This window comes from Cyprinus carpio, unplaced genomic scaffold (genome assembly GCF_018340385.1).
Source record: "Cyprinus carpio isolate SPL01 unplaced genomic scaffold, ASM1834038v1 S000006465, whole genome shotgun sequence".
Lineage (NCBI taxonomy): Eukaryota > Metazoa > Chordata > Actinopteri > Cypriniformes > Cyprinidae > Cyprinus > Cyprinus carpio.
This window is the reverse complement of record NW_024879144.1, coordinates 358,173-378,747: the sequence shown is the minus strand read 5'-3', so window position 1 is coordinate 378,747 and position 20,575 is coordinate 358,173. Positions and strand designations below refer to the sequence as shown.

Here is a 20,575-nt window from a genome sequence, read left to right as displayed (position 1 = left end):
CAAACAACCTAACTTTACCCTGAAGAGGACGGTGTCCATTGTTTATCATGTGCATAGTCTCTGAACTTTCAATCACCCCTTGTATGTTTAGACAGCAGGAATATTGTACCTTGTAGTTTAAATTTAGAAAAAGCAAGTGCAACGAACCTGTGCATATAACAGACTGTCATCGGACTCCTCTCTTTAGTAACATCATTATCCGATCCTTCATCTCTGGATGTGAAATAGTCCATTATAACATTGTTAAGGGCACTGACATCAACAAGACTGAGCAGACTGAGACGAGGAATTGTTTAAGTGAGCAGCTACTTCAGACTGCATTCATCTCACAATATTAAAAATTAAATAGCCTAAGTAAAAAAAAAAAAATTATTTGTTATTTTTTTTTAAGGAGTGGTGTGGTGGGGGGTATTATTTATTAGCGGTTTCCACTGTCGGGCTTAAAGCGGGCATGCTAGTGTGTGCCAGGGCCAGTCGCGTTTCCACTGTCACTTCCGGGGCTTGATCGTGCCTCATCGGGGCTTCCTCGGGGCCAACGGCCAGGGTTTTTTGGCCCGACGAAAACCTTGGGCCAAAGCGGGCCAACTGGGGCTAGAGGAGTGGTTATGAACAAAGGCGGAGTTTCTCCGCGTCTGGAGAGCGTCACATTAAAATCTTTTAAAAATAAGTTGAGCTAAAAACTCACTTTCAGTCAGCAGCGAGTGTTTGAAATAACGCAATCCGATGTGGATTATAATCACCATAAAAGGCAAAAGCATATTTATAAGCGATGTAAAAGACTATGCACGCTAAACATTAACGTTACCATACTAAACATGGTAAATGCAACCACTTGGAGAAATCAGACGTCAGCTTCTTATTCTCTATCACAATTGTGTATTTATTTAGTAACATATTTTATCTGTCATAAGTCTCGTCTCGAGAGTTTAGCTCCGCGTAGGATGTCATAAAAATATAATAATGATTTTTGTTCGGGAGCTTTTATAAAAATAGAGATTGTATAAAAACATTCTAAATGTGAAGTATATAGGCTACTGTGGCTACAAATAAACAGAAACAGACTCGACTGAATAAGCAGGCTATTTTCATAAGCGTTAAAAATAAATAAATAAAATAGAAATACATTTATTTCTGTGTGATTATTTTTGAGTACTGATAATTGAATCATTATGATCAATGTATCACTTATTCTATAGTAAAACATCGATGCTTTTGAATTTGAATATTTAACAAAGCATGCAAACAAAAGGCCGCTGTTATCGTGTTCGTTTTGTGATCGCGCATGTTCCAGCGATTTATTTCTTAGTTTTCTGATAACTTCTCTTTGTTGGTGAAACGATGGGGTTGCGTGACGTTGTTCCTGAGAGGCGTGTAAAGGGCGGGTTTTAGTGAAGTGCAGCGGAGCTTCAGGCCTGACTGTGGAAACGCTGCGCTATTCTGGCCTCTTGCTACTGGTGCGAGGCTATTAGCCCCGCCCGGCCCGTTTTAAGCCCTGGCTCGCACTGGCCCGACAGTGGAAATGTGGCTACTGATACTCCTTCATTAGGCCTATATATGTTACGTGGTTTATTTAGATAGGTTAACTGTTTTTGTGGTGTTTAGAGAAAGCATCTCTACAGTCTTTTGAGTTTTGCGAAAGATGTTTTCAGAGATGATAGACAAGATGTTATAGAATAATAATTTAATGAAAACCTAATTTTGACAAAAAAAAAAAAAAAAGTACATTCAACTTAACGTCCAACGGGTTTTCCCAGATCCAATAATCCATTTGCACACTAAATATTTTCTATGCACTTTTTACTGTCCATTGCACTAGTGTAAATGATGTTCATATGCTCATAGTTTCTGCTTATAGTGTACATACACCTATTACATAATCCATCTGTATAGTATGTTCATAGTACACCTATCTGTATATCATGCTGATAGTATTTAAAATCTGTAAATTATGTCCATAGTACTGCCTTATCTGTTTGTTTATTGTACATTTGTAACATATTGTAGACACTGTATATCCTGTACTTACTGCTTATTGCACTTCTGGTCAGATGTTAACTGCAGTTTGTTGCCTTGTACCTTACATGTGCAGTGACAATAAAGTTGAATCTAATCTAATCTAATATTCCCATTTTATGCTGTTTCCACAGGGATCTACAATAATACCACAGGACCCCATGGTGTTGCAGTTAACTGGAGTACAGGTAAATTGATGAGTGTTATTGTAATGGTATATGGCTCTATGAACAGCTTTTTAAGAGATGGTGCCTCCACCTAAAACTGTCTCATGGTGTCGCTATTGGACACGTAATAAATTAAGTGATTCACGCATTTATACCTCTTAATTTATATTATTTTATCGTAATGTTACAAAGAGGCACTTCTCTTGTCTCATAGAAAAAAAAATGCAAATTTAAACATAAAACTACTTGAATTTAACCTGTGTGCAGTTTTGCCACATCCTTTAGTGAACTTCGTGTCACACTTGTAGGTTGCACAACGGGTCATTTTTGAAGTCTGTACAATCCCTGTAGCGCAGACGTTGGAGGCCTCTAGAGGTAGGGATTAGTAAAATGGCGGATCGAACACTCCCAGTGGCTTCACTGCCTGTTGGCAGTTTAGAACGCCATGAGCGATCCAGTCATATATAGATCAGTGGCCAGAACTCATTTCACACAGCAGGATTGTGAATCGCTGACAGGACCAGATAGTTAGCATGCCAAATATTTCACGGGCTTCAGCGACGTGTCAGCAATTTTCTCAGATTGGGTTTTTTAATCTCACACAGAGTGATTGTCACTCACGTGAACAAACACCGATTTGCCTCTGATTTCAGGCATTTGTCAGCGATATTGCAAAACCTGTCAGTGAGTGAAAATCTGGGCCGAAATTGTGCAGTGTGAACTCGGCATAAGTGCACCTGTGCCATGCGCTTAGATCATTAAAATAGGGCCCTGAGAGTGAGTGAACAAAACAGCCCCGTCATAAAGAATACAGAGTATATAAACTTATGTGGACTTAACATTGGTGTACTTAAACTTCATCCACAAGTGCAAAAAGTTCTAACAGTGCATTGTACTAGTAAGGGGATATGCCAAATACATTGTTAACATTTGTGGCATTTGTTGATCAATAAAGAAGTAATCAGCCCTCCAATATATGTTAAAAACTGTTAGTGATGAAGTTTCCCACCTTCATCTGCACCAATCCTGGAGATTTACAATCTCCACTCTACACACCTGATCCAGCTGATTAAGATCTTCAGAAACAAGAGTACTGACCAGGATTTGAACTAAACTCTGCAGGAAGTTATATCTCCAGGAACAGGATTGATAAACACTGAATTAGACATTATCAGAAGATCTTAAATGGATTAAGCTGTCACATATTACTGTGCGTTTTTGCATTTGTTGAAAAGGGCAGATATATTGACACTCGAACCCGATAGGACAAGGTGTTTGAAAAAAAAAAAATACAGATGAATTTGACAAGTTTATTAGTTGAAGAGTCAAACCTAATGAAAGAAACAGTGAGAACCTTATCATATCAGATAATTAATTTTCTGCATTGTTTCAATATCTGTCTCTGCTGGGAGGTAAAACTCCAGGTGACCCTGTGAGACGAATGATGAGATAAAACGGAACCAGTGCCCTTTGAGCCAATTAGAGTTTGAAGGGTCGAAAGGGGAAAAAGGAATTTTCAGGACCTGGCGATATATCCCGCCATAATCTGTAAGTTTTTTTTTTTTAAATATATATTTTATGTTCTTTTGTGACCTAAGACCTTTTCACATGTTCAGTCCTACCGATGTAACTGGAGAGGGGTTAGTGTAATTGTGTGTCTCCATTCCTATTAGTGTTACTTTGAACAAAAAAGATAATGAAAACCGTTTGTCGACTCCCTTTTTACTCAACAATGAAGAGGTCACACCAACATCATTAAACAATAATGGACTACATCCACATGACTGAAATATAACTTTAAAAAACTGAAAGTTTAACAAAATCTTCCCTTTATTTTTGCCAGAACAAAAAGACCTCCACAAACATTCATGCTCGTGTTTGCTGTACCAAGAGTTTAAATCACTGAAAGATATTGTTAAATGTGTGAAATGGTCTCTCTACACTGCGGGAGAAGCAGTGATTATCTGAAAACACTGACAGTACAGTAAAGTGGTCTCCATTGAGATATTCTGCTCAAATGAAAGTGTCATACTGCATTTGCTTCTTCAGAGTGTGATGCAGTTTTCTTAAAACTATTTTCAATTCAGTTGTCTTTTTGAGGCTGGTTATTTGTCACCTGTGCTATCAGTTTGATATCAGTCCTGATGTATTCTGTTATCGTACTGAAACTGTGGTATCAAGCCAATTAACCCTATAATCAATTTAACCATTATGCAGCATGATAAAAAATGTGACTAAGGCCCATTTAAAGAAATTAATGTTGAACAGCTAACCAAAACAAATTGAATCTGAGCAAGAAATGAGAATTGAGCACTAAGGCTTGTGGTGTGAATGTAGATCTACAAAAACATCTGACACAGGACTTAGTTTAAATCAAAATAGCAATAATTCATCTTTGTCATTTGGATGCCTCCGTAAATCTGTGTGGCGCAAATAAAACCATCTGTGAGAATATTGTCTATTTGAAATGTTCAATTAACTTGACACCTTCTCAGATCCCTCCCCTAAATAAAACATGTTGAGTTCACAGGCCTGAACATATTTTCAGGTGAATTTGCACATTGCACATTTATTTTAGCTCTTTTCTTTTGTTGTTGTTGTTGTTTTATTTTTTAATTTAAACTTTTCTGAGACCTGCTTATTACAGGACATTAAGAAAAAAAAAGGGTTGATTTTGAAATATTAAAACTACAAGACTACTATTACTGCTTAACCCCCCCCCCCCCATTTTCTATCTATATATTTAGAGGTCTGCCACAAAATCCATTCCACAACTCTGCAGAAGATGGTTGAAAACTGTATAGCGGATGCACTGAGATATGCTCCTCCCAGAGGGACTCAGGTCAGTGGTCATCATTGGTTAGCAGTAGAGTTCAAAAAACAAACAAAAAAATTGTAAATGTGATAATAACTTATATAATGTCATAATAGGAAATGTATGAAAGAATAAATTATGTCAAAACAAATAAATTTTTAAATAAAATTTAGTATTTTTATTTTCCCTCACATTTTACAATTTATTTACATAGCTTCCATTAAGAAGTGAATGTATATATATATATATATATATACACACACACACACACACACACACAGTATATATATTAGGGATATCTCTATATTATCGTAGTCAGATGACAATATGAAACAATAGGTCTTCCGGCCAAAAAGTGTAGTTTTTAAAATATATTTAATCTTCTTATCCCTTTAACGGCCTGCTCGACCGAACTTAACTCAAGCTGATTGAGCCATCTCTACCATCTGGTAGAGGTATGTTATGCCAAAAAACCCACTAGATGTCAGAGTGTCCGTCAACAGCACTTGTCACAACACTTCTTCTTATATGGATGTCAGAAACAAATAAATCACTCCTCCCATGTGAACTGTTCTTGGTGAAATTTTGCAAGGTACGCATTTTTTTTTACATATTACACTGTAAGAGCCCTAACTTTACAAAATGATGTTACTTGGTGCCATGAAAAAACTTTAGTATGTTTGTAATAATTTTTCAAAAACGTGCTCAACCTAATGGTTGATTTGTCACTTTATGGTAAACGTAGAAATGCTAAGCTAATGTTTTCAGATCGTCCATTTCTGCAGTCAGAATGGACAGTTTGCTGAGAAATATAAACTTCTGATCATTCATAGCTATGAATATGACACAGCTATTGTTATTTCGGTAACACTTTAGAATAAGGTTCCATTAGTTAATGTTAGTTAACTACTTTAGTTAACATGAACTAAGCAAGACCAATCCTTCAACAGCATTTATTAATCTTAGTTAATGTTAATTTCAACATTTAGTAATGCATTATTCAAATCAAAAGTTGTGCTTGTTAACATTAGTTAATGCACTGTGAATTAGCATGAACTAACCATGAATAACTGTATTTTCATTAACTAACATGAATGAAGATTAATAAATACAGTAATAATTGAATTGTTCATTGTTTGTTCATGTTAATTAATACATTAACTAACATTAACTAATGGAACCTTATTCTAAAGTGTTACCGTTATTTCTTCATGAATATACTGTGATAATTTCTTAAGTGTGTATTTTTGTGCCACTTTTGGATATTTTTTGAATTGATGTGTGGAAATCATAATTATCAGAGGCAATTACTCCTTAAATGACAAATGCTGGTGTACTAACATTACTAAAATTGTAAGAGATTGTCAGGGTGTGCAACTAGTGGAGCAAACTGTACAGGAGTACTTGAATTCTGTTGACAGTTACAGCATCTGTGATGCCAAGGGTCTTGCAATAGCATATACCTTAAAGACAAAAGGAAATTCAACAACATTATCATTATTGCAGTGAAGGGAACACGGCCAGTATTGATTACAACAGTAAAATACTAATATTTATGTGTTAGAACTACATAACCATAATATATCTCAGGGTGTTCTGTGCCTGCATCTGCATCTACCAGTGTTAGTTGAGAAAATAATATTCTTTTATAATTTTTCATTTTAGATTTGGAGTTTTGGAAATCATCCAGTCGCAAGATCTTCGCAATTAAAAGCATTGAGTTGGTGAAACTTAAAAGACAAGAGAATGTGTCTAAAAAGAAAAGGTGGGTGTGATTATCTGTGGTGTCATTAAAAAAAAAAAAAAAAAAAAAACAGATATGGTTTTGTATAAAAAGGTAAAATAATATAGATAATATATGTAATATATATTACAATATATATAAAATAAAGGTAGCAAGAGACCATATTACAAAGTAGTCCACTCAAAAATGAAAATTCTCTCATCATTTACTCACCCTCATGCCATGCCAGATATATATGATTTTCTTTTTTCAGATAAACAAACACAGATTTTTAGGAAACTAATCCATCTCTGTGAGTCCAGGGGCTTGTATCATGTATCATGATGGTAGATGAACAAACTCAGGGTTATGGGATTATTTTCAAGTTTACAAAATCAAACCAATCCTAACTAGTTTTGCTTGTACCATGATGATAATCAACAAGTCAACTCAGATTTTGATCATGAGCTCATGCCCCCATCTCATTACCCACACTTGATGTCTTGGGCACATGAGAACATATTCATACAACATGAAGTAAGTGCCCAAGGCTGTCCCAGGTCTAAAAAGTGTCAAAGTGCAGTGCCATTAACGCATACTAAATCCACATTCTATTACTGCTTCAGAAAAGTTTTTGAGCCTAAGTGTATCCCATCATTCATCACATTCAGGAACTCAAGTGCCCTGAAAATGTGAGATATTGAGGACAACTTGTAGTGCAAGTTAATTTCACGTCACATGTAATTTGTTTAAAATGTTGCATATTTATTGATAGAAAGATAAGTATGTGTATTTTGCAAAACGTTTGCATCTGCTTTTTATCACAATTAAAAGCACCACAATTAAGTTGTCATTCAGGGACAATAGCTTGTTTGCAATCACATGATTCTCATGATGCACAAAATTCACATGGAGGGCGGGAAGTGAAAAGCAGAATGGATGAGATGGAAGAAAGTAGCTACTTACTGTACTGGTTTAGACACTATTACAAGAAAATCACAACATGTTGTACATGATCATTATGTTATAAAGAGGAGTGATTTTTCTACGGGATTTAAATAATAGCCTGCCATCGAGCTGGTTAACCAATTGTCCTCCAGTGCCTGGTTGCATAAACCGCCTTAAGTATAAGGCTTGATTTCCACTTACCTATGGGAATAACTTAAGGGTGTTGCATATAATCCCTTAAACAGTTCTTTAGGTAAGGGAAACCACTAAGTTTTTCATGTTAGCAACCCAGTTTTTGCGATTTTAAAATTCTGTTGTTGCCATTGACAGGTTATTGTTAAAGCAGTGGCAAGTTTTCAAAGACAACAACATAACATGGATAAGGAAAACTAAAAAGAAAACTAAATATAATAGAGAAGAACCAGGCGAGATAATAGTTCACCCTCATGTCATTCCAAAGACATAAGACTTTCATTTATCTTTGAAAAATATACAAAATAATATATTTTTATAGTCTCATCATTTTTGTCCATTTATTGAAAGACATAAATGTAATCCATCTGATTCAGATATATTCATGTGGCTTTTTTGGAACCTCAAACATGCTTGCAAGTTCAATGCATTCACGTTTGTGTTACTGTTGACCCTATATAATATGTGCTACATATGTAATTTGATCAATGTTTATGTGAACAAATGCATAAATTAAAATGTTTATCATATTAAGTGGTTGATCGTGTCTCGTTAGAAGACTTGGATTGAACTTGCTCACTCCGTCTAACACTTAAGTGAAGTTTTCAAACCATATGTAATAATAAGGAAAATTACACTTAAGGTGCTTTATCCAACCAGGCATGGACATTCTTCTACTCCAGAAAACAAATGAAAGCATACAAAAGTACGGAGGCATATTTTTTTAGTGGTTGTATTAACTTTTGTTAATATGTGTAAGTTGTATTAACTTTTGACAAAGTGGTGACTGCACACACAAGCATTATCTGACTCATTTTTCTGCAACAACTTTTGGTACACGATAAAAGCTCTTTGTGGTTTCTCTTTTGATCAATTTAAACAACCAGAAACGATGCAAAACATAGGCACTTAATTGTGCTTCCTATGTAAAAATCACTTCCTGTCCTCCATCTGCATTTCGTGCAACAGTGACGTGATGTCATGTGCAAAAACCCATTTTAACAGAAATGTATAAGTATATTGTACAGAGTATTGCATTTACATTGTGTGTCAATAAAGCTTTTGTTGGTCTTCACATCCATTACAGGAAATGCATCATATAAGTAGACAAGTTGTAAAGTGCAAAGACCACAAATGTGGGTACTGTGACATCAGTAGCAAAGAGCCACGCTCATGTCTTGAAACACACATAAACTGTATTTCACTTGTGACACTGTTTTACTGAAGATCAAGAGATTAAAAATATAAAAATATTAAACTCATTTACACAGAAAAAGGAAAATACTTGCCCATGAAAGAGGACAATTGAAAGAAAATGTGTTGCTTTAACAGTGCAGATGAAAGTTGTGAAGTTTATTTAGTTGGTGACATGTATATGTATACAAAGACTCAGATATGTAAGGTCACACAAAGTCATTTTTAAAGCTTTATCTATTAATTCTAGAGCTTATTTATATAACATTACCTGTATATATTTATATTCATTTAAACTAATTATTGTTAAACTACAAATGCTTATGACTAATGGATTAAGGGTATACTAATTATGTAAATCATATAAAATTATTATAATGAATAATTTCTAAAAAACTAGACAATCCTTAAAAAACCCTTCCTCGTGACCTGTAATTTGGAGCAAGAGAAACTGCAGGAGTGACTTTATTGCGACAGAGATGTTACTTCGCTCACAACTGATTGGTCGAATTTTGGTTAATGCAAGTTATTAAGTTAGCATAGTAATTAACACCGCTAAAAGCCAAGCCACTTTTGTGGTGCCTAAAACCAAGGCTTAGCACAATTTAACTGGCTTGCCAGCTAAATCAGCTTCATGGTGTAGACTCCATATAATGCAAGTGGAAGGGTATTGAAAGTTGATCATTCAAAAATCCTTAAATTAATGTCTTCTGAAGCTAAACAATAGGTTTATATGTAAATGCTATTAAATTTAACCCTTTTTTAACTTAAAATCATTGCTTTCCTTACATGTTCATTTTTTATAGTGATGTGACATACAGCCAAGTATGGTGACCCATACTCGGAATTAGTGCTCTGCATTTAACCCATCCAAAGTGCACACACACAGCAGTGAACACACACACACCGTGAACACACACCCGGAGCAGTGGGCAGTCATTTATGCTGCGGCACCCGTTGGGAATCATGAGAGGGATGTTGTGAAGCATGGTATAATGATTGCGTTGTGTGGTTTTTGAATTGTAATTCCCATTAACTTTTATTATATGGACTCACAGAGAAGGATTATTTTCCTAAAAATCCTTGTGCTCATCCGAGAAAGAAATTCATATACATGGCACTATCCCTAAAACTATAAACTATCCCTTTAATAACCGGGTATATATATTTTTGAACAGGATATTTTGTGCAGGTTCAGAAATTGTCTTGTGATATATAACACTGTATGTATTCCCTCTTATTTTCTTTGAGATAACAAACTTTGCAAATTCTTGAAGGGGTGTATATTCTTTTGCCTTTTTTTATACAAATTGTTAGATCCTTTACGAATATTGTTTAATAGAAAGACTAACTGCTTTTGTATGTGCGGTATTGGGAGTTTTTTTAATATATATTTAAAAAAGTTGAAACAGAGGAAAATGAAGTACTGGACAGCCTTCAAGAGGTGGAGTTGGAGGTCAAGAATGAGGCAGCACGCATAACTGAGAGGGTTGATGAACAATGCAGTGAGCTGAACATTGCTGTTAATCAGATAAAGGCCAGTGTTGTACAAGTGTTCGAAAAACTTGATGTTCTAGATGCAGTCTGTCAGAAAGTCTCTGATTTAGGTGACACATTTCAGATCATTCCCTCTCTGAGAGAAGCTCTGGCCTGCAGAATGTGTACCAACATTCCTAATACTGTCATAGTTGTTGCTGCATGTTGTGGTCAAGTGGCCGGGTGTGGGGAGTGTGTTATCTGAATGATAATGATGTCGGCCTTCTGTGTAAAACACCAGGGTTCTCCAGCAAACTTGTGTTTCTCAGGGGTCTAAGTGAGGTACTGGGAAAGTTGAGATAAGTAACTTCAAAAGTAGAGCGTGACCGTTATCATTATGGTGCTTTAACTGAAATAACTGAAGATTAGCCATTGTTGTTTTATACCTCATTGGCATGGTTTTTTTGTACTGCATAGTTAATGGTATTGTTTTTATGGCATATGTTAAAGTGCTTTAAGTGATTTTAAGGTACTTTAAACTAAAGGTTAATATACAATCATTACTTCTGTTCAGGCTAGTGTTTACAATGCCAACATCTGATTGTGTTTTACTCAAAAGTTCAGACAAGGTTCTTTCAGCTTAGGATTTCCTGCCTGTTTTTTGGCATCATGCTTTTTTTTTTTTTTTTTGGCAGCTATATGTGAAATGGTTCGTTTTACATGTGACCATGAAGTGATTCTTGAAAATGTGCACCTTGTAAGTGATATTTCAATATTTTTGTTTGAGAATGCTTTTATTTTCAACCTTTATATTTCCTGGGCCTGGATTACTATAAAGGAAATGTTTTTACACGGTATTTGAATTTTACTTTATTGATATTATTTCTGAATACTTGAATATGGCCCCTCTGTATTTCAATTTGTTACAAATAAAAAAGTTCTGATTTACAAATGGACTTACTGCATGAATAACTGTAGCGATGGTATAGGGACATAATTCATGAACTTTTTTAAGGTGATGATGACTTGGTGTAAGTTTTTTTTTATTTTTATTTTTTATTGCCATTATAGACCATGCCTTCGTGTTGTTTTATGATTTAATACTCTCCTTGCTGCGCTACACTGCTATCCACCTTTTTCTTGTCGTAAAAATGGGCGCAGCCATTTGTAAATTCTATGAGTCTGGCTTCCGGTCTCATCTGCGTCCACTCCGTCCATCTATTTTTAGCTGAACAAAACAGTTCATTTTGCTGCTTGATATTGAAAGTTGGTGTGTTTTATCATATTATTTTAATGTATTATCTTAATTAGAAACACAATGGTTTGTAGTGCAAACAGTTTTACCGTTTACTGCATGTTGTTATTCTCCGTTATTTACCTATAGCAGCTAATGAACCGGTATCACCCATAGGCTTACTTCTGCGTTGAAGTAAAAGGTTTTTCACGTTTTCACGTTTAGTATAGGATTAGACAAAAAAATAACAATAGCTGATGTAGCTGATAACAATACTTGATGTAGATTGTCCTCAGAAAATGTCTGCCTTAAGTTCACTTGATAGATATGAAACTCTGATCTGTAGATTAGTAGAGGAGTTTGGATACTCTTGCCATGAGGTTTAAAATGTCTTGCAGACACAACATATAATCGAAACAGGTGCAAGTTTATCATCTGTTTATCAGTTTTGCGCTTCAAGAAACATTCATCGCTTTGATTATGCACGGCTGGGCAGAAGTGGAGTGGACGCGGTTGTTGGATCAGCGGTCACCACATGTGGCCCCGGTGTGTGGCAGAAAGGTAATGACTGGTATGTTAAGAGCTTCAGGATTCAAGCTAGGAGAAAGGAGCATCAGACGTGAACTGGCAAATGACTCCCACCTACGTTCAGATGAGAAGAGAGGGGACTGCTCGTCAAACAAATCCTCATGTGTACTATGCCGAATATGCTGGACACAAACTTCACATGGATCAAAATGAGAAACTCATTGATTTTGGTGTGACTGAAGTCATTGCGAGTGATGGGTTTAGTGGGAAAATATTGGGATACTCTGTCATGCCAGTTAAGAACAATCTAACAATATATGATGAGGTGTATAGAGAAATTTGCTTGAACTATGGACTCTTTGACCAGTTAAGAGTAGACCATGGCCGTGAATTTTATTTGTGCCTTTATCAGCAAGACAACCTTGAAGCCTATCGAACCAATACCCACCGTCTTCCTTACATTCAAAGTCAATCCAGACAAAACCATGCCGCCGAAAGAAAGTGGGTAGAAATAAATGCTCGCATAAACTATCATATCAAGCATGCTTTGAGCTATCTTTCAAACAATGGTTTCTTGGACATGGATGACCCCTGTGTCAAGCACTGTGTCTCTTGCATCACTTCCAAATGCTGCTTGGTGGGGTTACAGAACTTTGTCTCTGCATGGAACACACACATGATTCCACACAAGGGCATTCCCGATGCTCTCTTCGTGGCCCATCTGAGGACCGCACGAATCCCGTCTCACCTTATACCACCCGCCGAGGTTGTTGCTGCCGAGTATATTAGCAATAGTGGGAGTTTAACATATCCATCACCCTATGAACAAGACCCCCTTAAAGGGATAGTTCACCCAAAAATGAAAATTATGTCATTAATGACTCACCCTCATGTCGTTTCAAACCCGTGAGACCTCCGTTCATCTTCAGAACACAGTATAAGATATTTTAGATTTAGTCCGAGAGCTTTCTGACCCTCCATTGAGAATGTATGTACAGTATACTGTCCACGTCCAGAAATGTAATAAAAACATCATCAAAGTAGTCCATGTGACATCAGAGGGTCTGTTAGAATTTGTTGAAGCATCGAAAATACATTTTGGTACAAAAATATCAAAAACTACGACTTTATTCAGCATTGTCTTCTCTCCCGGGTCTGTTATGAGCGCATTCACAACACTGCAGTTTAGTGATATCCGGTTCGCGAACGAATCACTTGATGTAACCGGATCTTCTTGAACCAGTTCACCAAATCGAACTGAATCGTTTGAAACGGTTCGCGTCAACAATAAACATTAATCCACAAATGACTTAAGCTGTTAACTATTTTAACATGGCTGACACTCCCTCTGAGTTCAAATAAACCAATATCCCGGAGTAATTCATTTACTCAAACAGTACACTGACTGAACCGAGCCAGATTTCTTGTTGGATGATGGACCATCACCTTAAACTCAACCTGGCTAAGACAGAACTACTTGTGGTATTAACAAGCCCATCACTTTATCAAAATTTCAGCATCCAGTTAGGCTCATCAACCATAACTCCTTCAAAAATAGCTAGAAACCTTGGAGTTGTGATTGATGATAAGCTGGATTTCTCAGACCACATTGCTTAAACTGCTCGGTCCTGCAGATATGCTTTATAAAACATTAGGAAGATCAGGCCCTTTCTTTCAGAACATGCAACACAACTCCTTGTTCAAGCTCTTGTTCTCTCCAGGCTGGACTATTGCAATGCTTTTTTGCCAGGTATAAAAAAAAAACACTAGCTTTCTATTTGTTCTATTCTGTCTAATTGTTTTTCTTTGTGTGTGTGTGTGTGTGTGTGTGTGTGTGTGTGTGTATGTGTATGTGTACACACACCTTGCTATGTGTACTGCGTTAGGCTAACCGAGACTTCTCATTTGCACTTACATATTGTTGCTCTTTTGTTAGTTTTGATTGCTTCTATTGTCCTCATTTGAAAATTGCTTTGGATAAAAGCATCTGCTAACTGATTAAATGTAAATGTAAACACTGTCTTAATTAATTTGTATATTCATCTACAGTATATTAGTGTTTGGGCTGTTTAATATTAGGATTTTGTCTCAAACCCCCACCATGGCCTCGCCCTGCAACATCAAGCCCCGCTCCCAGCACCACCCAGATAAAAAATATTTTTTTTTTTTTTTTTTTTTTTAAAGGGCCACGGCTATGTTGTGACTGGATGCGGAATGTACAGCCGCGCGATACCAACAGCGCACATGCAGCAGCAGTCCTCTGAAACATCAAACGGGTCCCCAGTGTAGCCTATGGGCATGTTAAACCATCTTCTAAATCAAGTGCGCATAGCTGATCACTATTGTATATATAAATACCGAGGTGTGTGAAAAGGTTTATAGATTAGGGATGTGTTTCTCAAAAGTATTGTGAGCTAAGATAGAAACCATTGGTGCCAATATGTTCTACACAGGCTTACGATGCTTGGGAAAATCAGCCCAGGTCTGTCTGTCTGGCTCAAATACGCTATTTTGTTAATTAAATTATAAAGAGAATTTTTGAATTGGCAGCAGCTATTTGCACTAAGTGTAAATAGCAATAGAGGCTATTTACAGTAAGTGCAAACAGCAATCGGATTCTATACACTATGTTAAAATAGCGGGATTCTCTGCTATTTATACTTGCAAATAGTGGCAAATATAAATTGCAAATAGTGGCAATTATCTGCACCTCAGTATTGAAGTACATTATAAAGCAGTATGCAATAATAATTGAAATTATAATGTTAATTCAAATTATTAAATGGATGCCACCTTATTGGGACAATAATGAAGCCCTCCCTACACCTACCCCAACCCTATACCCGATACTTTATTTTCATCTTTTTGATTATTTCCTTCATTTTTATATAAATTAAATGCCAATGTGACATGAGATGTGAAAAGGGAGGGGGAAAAAGTAAGGCAAAAGGTGGACTCAAATTCGTGTGGATCGCGTCAGCATCACACGCTTTACCATCTATGCCAATGGAGCTGATCATGAATGGCTGTCTTTTGTAGTCTTGACTATCCCAATCATATGGTATTATGGAAGAAAAACATTGAACATGGAATTTAGCGCATTTTTTTTTTTTTATTATTCTGAGCTGTTCTGCTTGTCTGTAAATAGCCTATATGTTTATTATTAATAAGGTGTGTCCTCCAGTGTCACTGTTTTAGTATGATGCATTAAGCCACGAAGCGTTTGTGAAACAGTCCGCAGCTACACCACCACGCTAATTGTTCAGCCCACAGCGCAAATTGTAAGAAAAAAAAAAAAGGAAAATTAGAAAATCGTTTAGATTTTAATTATTCAAATAATCATTTTAGAAGTCACAATTTAGCAAAATTAAAATTGAAAAGAGGAGAGAAAATGACAATTATTAATTTATAAAGTAACAAAAAAACTGAAAAAATTTATGTTTGGTTTCATTTTTGCATTTTTGCATTTGCACCATATGGTCTGAAACCGAATTATGAAGCGTCACACGGACCGAGGTAGCTGGTGACAGTTCTTTTGAGTCCCTGGATGAGGATGATGCTCCCTCAACAAGCACATCCTCTAAAAAGCTTCCATGTAAGAAAAGAAGAAATGGAAAACACACTCTAAAAACAGTTTCCTAGAAGGGGCTAGAGGATACCCCTGGCTCAAGTTCCCCCTTCAGGCCCACACAATGGCACAAGAAGAATCTGGAAGAATGAAGACATTTAGGAATTCCAGGTCACAGAATCAAGATATGAACCCCCTGTGGTTGTACAGTCTTCCTCCTAATACTTCAAAATGCTCTTCACTGATGAGATGATTCAGCATGTTGCTCATCATACCAACCTGTACACTGCCCAGGAACTGGGGGATCCAATCAAGACCAGCCCAGAAGAGATTGGAGATTTTCTTTCCATGCTACTCTTTATGGGTTTTTCAAATTTCCATCGCTGGAGGATTACTGGCACCATGAGTCACACTTCAGTGTGATAGCTGGAATCTCTTCCTTGGCATGATATTTATTTCAATGACAATCAGCAGTGCAGTGAGAATCCAGATCCAGATCGATTTTACAATGATGTATCAAGGGGCATCCACATTCTTCAATGTCACCCTCAGTGAGGAGGAGCAGATGCTACCTTTAGGAGCCAAAGTGGTGACAACACTATGCAAAACTACACAACAGCCATGTCTTTCTGTTGTCTTCTTTGACAACTTTTTTACAAGCTTTAAATTGGTCCAGACCCTGCAAACCTCCTTGGGTGTCCAGTGCATCGGCACTGTCCGACCAAACCGCACTGGTGGAGCTCCTTTGATGACAGATAGAGAGTTGATTAAGAGAGGGTGTGGGTCTTATGACTACGGGTCTGCTGAAGGGGTGATTGCAGTAAAATGGTTTGACAACAAATGTGTCAACCTTTTGAGCAATGCTAGTGGGATCATGCCTCTTTCAGCTGTCAAACGGTGGTGCAAAGAGTCAAAGGAAAAGATCACTGTCCCATATTCATCACTCCTCCCTGTTTACAATGAGCTTATGGGTGGGATTCATCTATCTGACATGTGGGTACACTTGTACAAGACCCAAGTCAAGGAGATGGTACATTCCCCTCTTTGGATACATCCTTGATTTGTCGATTGCAAGCTCCTGGCTGGTCTACAAGATGGACTGTGGCCTACTAAATGAGAAAGCAATGCCTCTCAAATGGTTCCGCCTGTCAGTTGCCCATAGTTTGAACCAGGTCAAGAAGCCTGCATCCAAAGTTGGTTGGCCATCATCCAGCTCTCCACCACCACCAAAGAAACACTACACGCCAAGACCCTCACTCCCAAAACCGCAACCAGATGTGCGATATGACAGCTTGGGACATTGGCCACTACACTGTGACAAGCGGGGGCGGTGCAACTACTGTCCGAAGGGTGTGGCAAGATGGAAATGTCAAAAATGCAATGTTTTCCTGTGCTTGAACGCAAATAAAGAATGCTTTGCAGCATACCACTAGAAATAAGGGTGGGGTGGGGTGGGGTGGGGTGGGGGGTGTGGTTCTCATGTTCAGGAAGCACTCTAAGAGATGTTGCTGAAATGTTTTACAATCCCTAGTGTTTTATATTGTTTGAAGGATTGTTTCTAATGTTGGCTAACACTACACAGCACTGCTGGTTTACAAAGAAATGTTCATTTATCTAAAAAAAGAAAGGGAAAAAATCCTGTTGCACTACCACACTTGACGGCGTGTTTCTTGAACAATAAAAGCCTAAAATGCCATTATATTACTATATTTTGTTTTTTTTTTTTTTTAATGCAGAATGAATGTAATGTCTTTGGTTTTGTTACTTTTAGTTATTTGTGTTATTTTTGTTTATTGTTAAAAAACAAGAAAACATAATTTCCTGTGTTAAAATGAAAACCTGAAATATTTTATGGCATACTTAAATGAATAAAGAAGATTATTTTTTTAAATAAATTAGTATTATAGTTATATTTTCTGATTTTCATAGTATGTGTATGAATTCTGGTACTTTTACCATAAAGTGACATATCAACCATTTGGTAGAGGAAAAAAAAATACATTGAGTGTGGTAATTAGCGACATAAGGAGATAAGAAATGCAAACAAAAAACAATTCAAATGCCTTTTTCTTGGTGGGGCAGCTAAAGGGTTAATCTAACATAAAAGGTCTTTAAAGTTGTGTTTTGGGCTATTATTATTATTTGGCACAGTATCTGTCAAACGAACTAAAACTAAAAGCACGTCTGTTTTCGCTGAAGATTATTTCAGAATTTATATATGTTTTTAGTTAATTTTTTTTTTTGTTTTTGTGAGCCTGTTTTGAGTCTGTTTGGAGTTTACCTTGGATTTATTTTCTCTAATGATGTTTCTGTTGTAGTGAGAGATTTTTTTGTACAGTATGAATTGCTGACAGCTAGTAGTTTAAATGGAGTCCAGATTCAAAATATCTCTTTCAAGTGTAGAAATTAGGAAAGAAGTATTGTATTTTCCCTACTGTAGCGCAAAGCAAAAATAACATACTTATGCAATATTCATTTTCATTTATTTTACAGTGCAATTGTTTTGCAATATATGGCTATAACTGTCATTATTATTATTATTATTATTATTATTATATTCTAATTTGTTTGTCTTTCTAAAACACCAGTGTGAATGTGATTTAGACTGAGACAGAATATCACAAATAAAAAGAGGGTCAAGTCCCCTTTTAAAGTTCAGCTACAAGTCAATTCACTGATTTGAACGCAAGTTTTCTTAGTAAAGAAAACATTGTGTTGTAGCTCTTAATTTTAAACTTTCATAATGCATTAGATAGAATAATTTGTCTTTTTTTTTAATATCACAATAAATATTGTATCATGGACTTTATATCGTGAGATTTTTATATCGTCACATCCCTAATATCTCCTAATAACCCTAATGTTATATATATATATATATTTATGTGTGTGTGTGTGTGTCCTTTATTTATTTATACATTTTTTAATACATTACTTTTATAAATTATAACTAATTCTGATTGCAGTTAATATTATTGTCTATGCAGGGGCATAATGAAGGACATCTTCTGGATGAAAGTCGATCAGTGTGTCATGACCCTGCAGGAGCACCAGAGGGGGTTACCTGATTGAATCTTTTGGCGCTGATTAAACACTAAAATGCAAAAGTTTGCACTTTTACAAGAAGTTTAGTTTAGCTGTTTCCAAGTTTCCAAGAAGTGTTTCTTGAGCAGGCCAATATATTCATGTTATTCATTTAAATATTTTTTGTTATTAAAGAATGCACTAAAATTCTACTCTTGAAAAGCTGTCTTTTTTGGGTGTGGGGGTGGCTTTATAGGATTGTTAGTGCATGATGTTCCAAAAATATTACAGCTGAAACATTTTGGGAACTTAAAACTACCAGCTGAACACTTTATAAGAATGTTAAGGTATAATGTTCTAACAAAATTATTTATGAACTTTTATAGAAGATCTTCAGAAAACGTTTTTAGAAAATGTTATCTTAATAATCAGAAGAACGTTGTAAGAACCAAAAATAAACTTACTGCAAAAAAACTTTAGTAAAATGTTTAGAAAATGTTATCTGATCTTTAAAGAGAACATTCTGAGAATAAAAATAAAACTACCTGTTAAAAACTTGAAAAGATCATTAGGGAATAATGGTCTAACAATGTTATCAATACTCATTTATATAATGTTTTTTAAAAAAAAAATTTATGTTGTTTTAGGAAAACATTCTGAGAACAAAATAAAAACTACCCGCTGAAAATATTATTAGAACACTGCCAATAGCCTCATGGGCAGAGCACCGTTGTGCTTTTGGCGTCCTAAGTTTGAGTCCTGGCTCATGGAACTTTCCCCATCCTGTCCCCCTTTCTCTCTCTCCCCCAGTAAAAACTTAACAAAAAAAAAAAAAATGTAAAGCTGCTTTGACTCAATCTGCATTGTATAAAGCACTATATTAATAATGTTGACTTTACTTGACTTGACTAGAAAACATTTAAATCTACTAAATGTACTAAATCTAATGAATCTGTTAAAGTCTAACATATGTATTCTGGAACCTCAGATATAATTATCCTACACACTTAACCACACGTCTCCCTGCTTAACTCCATCTCCAGATGATCTACAACATCATGTTTACACCACCAACATCAAAACAAAAAAAACAACAACAACAACAAAGCGACATGATCCTGTTTTTTTTTGTTTTTTTTCAATCAAAACCTGACAGAGAAAACCCAGTAAGGTAAGGCGCAGTGCATTCTTTGCACTGCAAGTATTTAGTGATAGACGCAAGACAAAGCATAAAATTCTTCTTCACATGCATGTAAATTGCACTTTAAGGGATCTGCAAAGTAACTTTGCTAAATTTGCATCCTGATCCCACCCCTAAACCTTCAGTGGATTACTTTAAATTGGTTAGAAATTGCCTGTTGTGGTTTAAAATCCTCTTGCTGATTGTGTGCCTCAAATAGGCCTAGTTCAGATAGATATAATGACACGAGAGTGAGTGCATGTGTTGACATTTATTCTACTGACACTTCCTGAAAAGCAGTTTCACTTCCTTTACAGACGTCAAAGGTGTTCAACACAGTTCGGTGGGGGAAATAGATCTACCAAAATAATTTGCAGTGAGTGTTTAATTTTTCTTGAGTTGTTTTCATGCACGAGTGTCATTTTATGATGTGTCATTAGTCACGTTGTTTTTCTGAGACTTTAATGCTGTGCTGAAGTCATTTTAGTTATTTTATTTAAACAGATAAAATGT

General features: G+C 36.0%; 1 long non-coding RNA gene across 1 annotated transcript; it reads left to right on the top strand.

The window, feature by feature from the left end:
- Positions 1–2,198: 2,198 nt before the first annotated feature.
- On the top strand, positions 2,199–19,078 carry LOC122143621. The gene is made up of 4 exons (XR_006159280.1): positions 2,199–3,728; positions 4,928–5,022; positions 6,661–6,760; positions 18,846–19,078. It is a non-coding gene; the product is annotated as an uncharacterized LOC122143621 (long non-coding RNA).
- Positions 19,079–20,575: the final 1,497 nt, after the last annotated feature.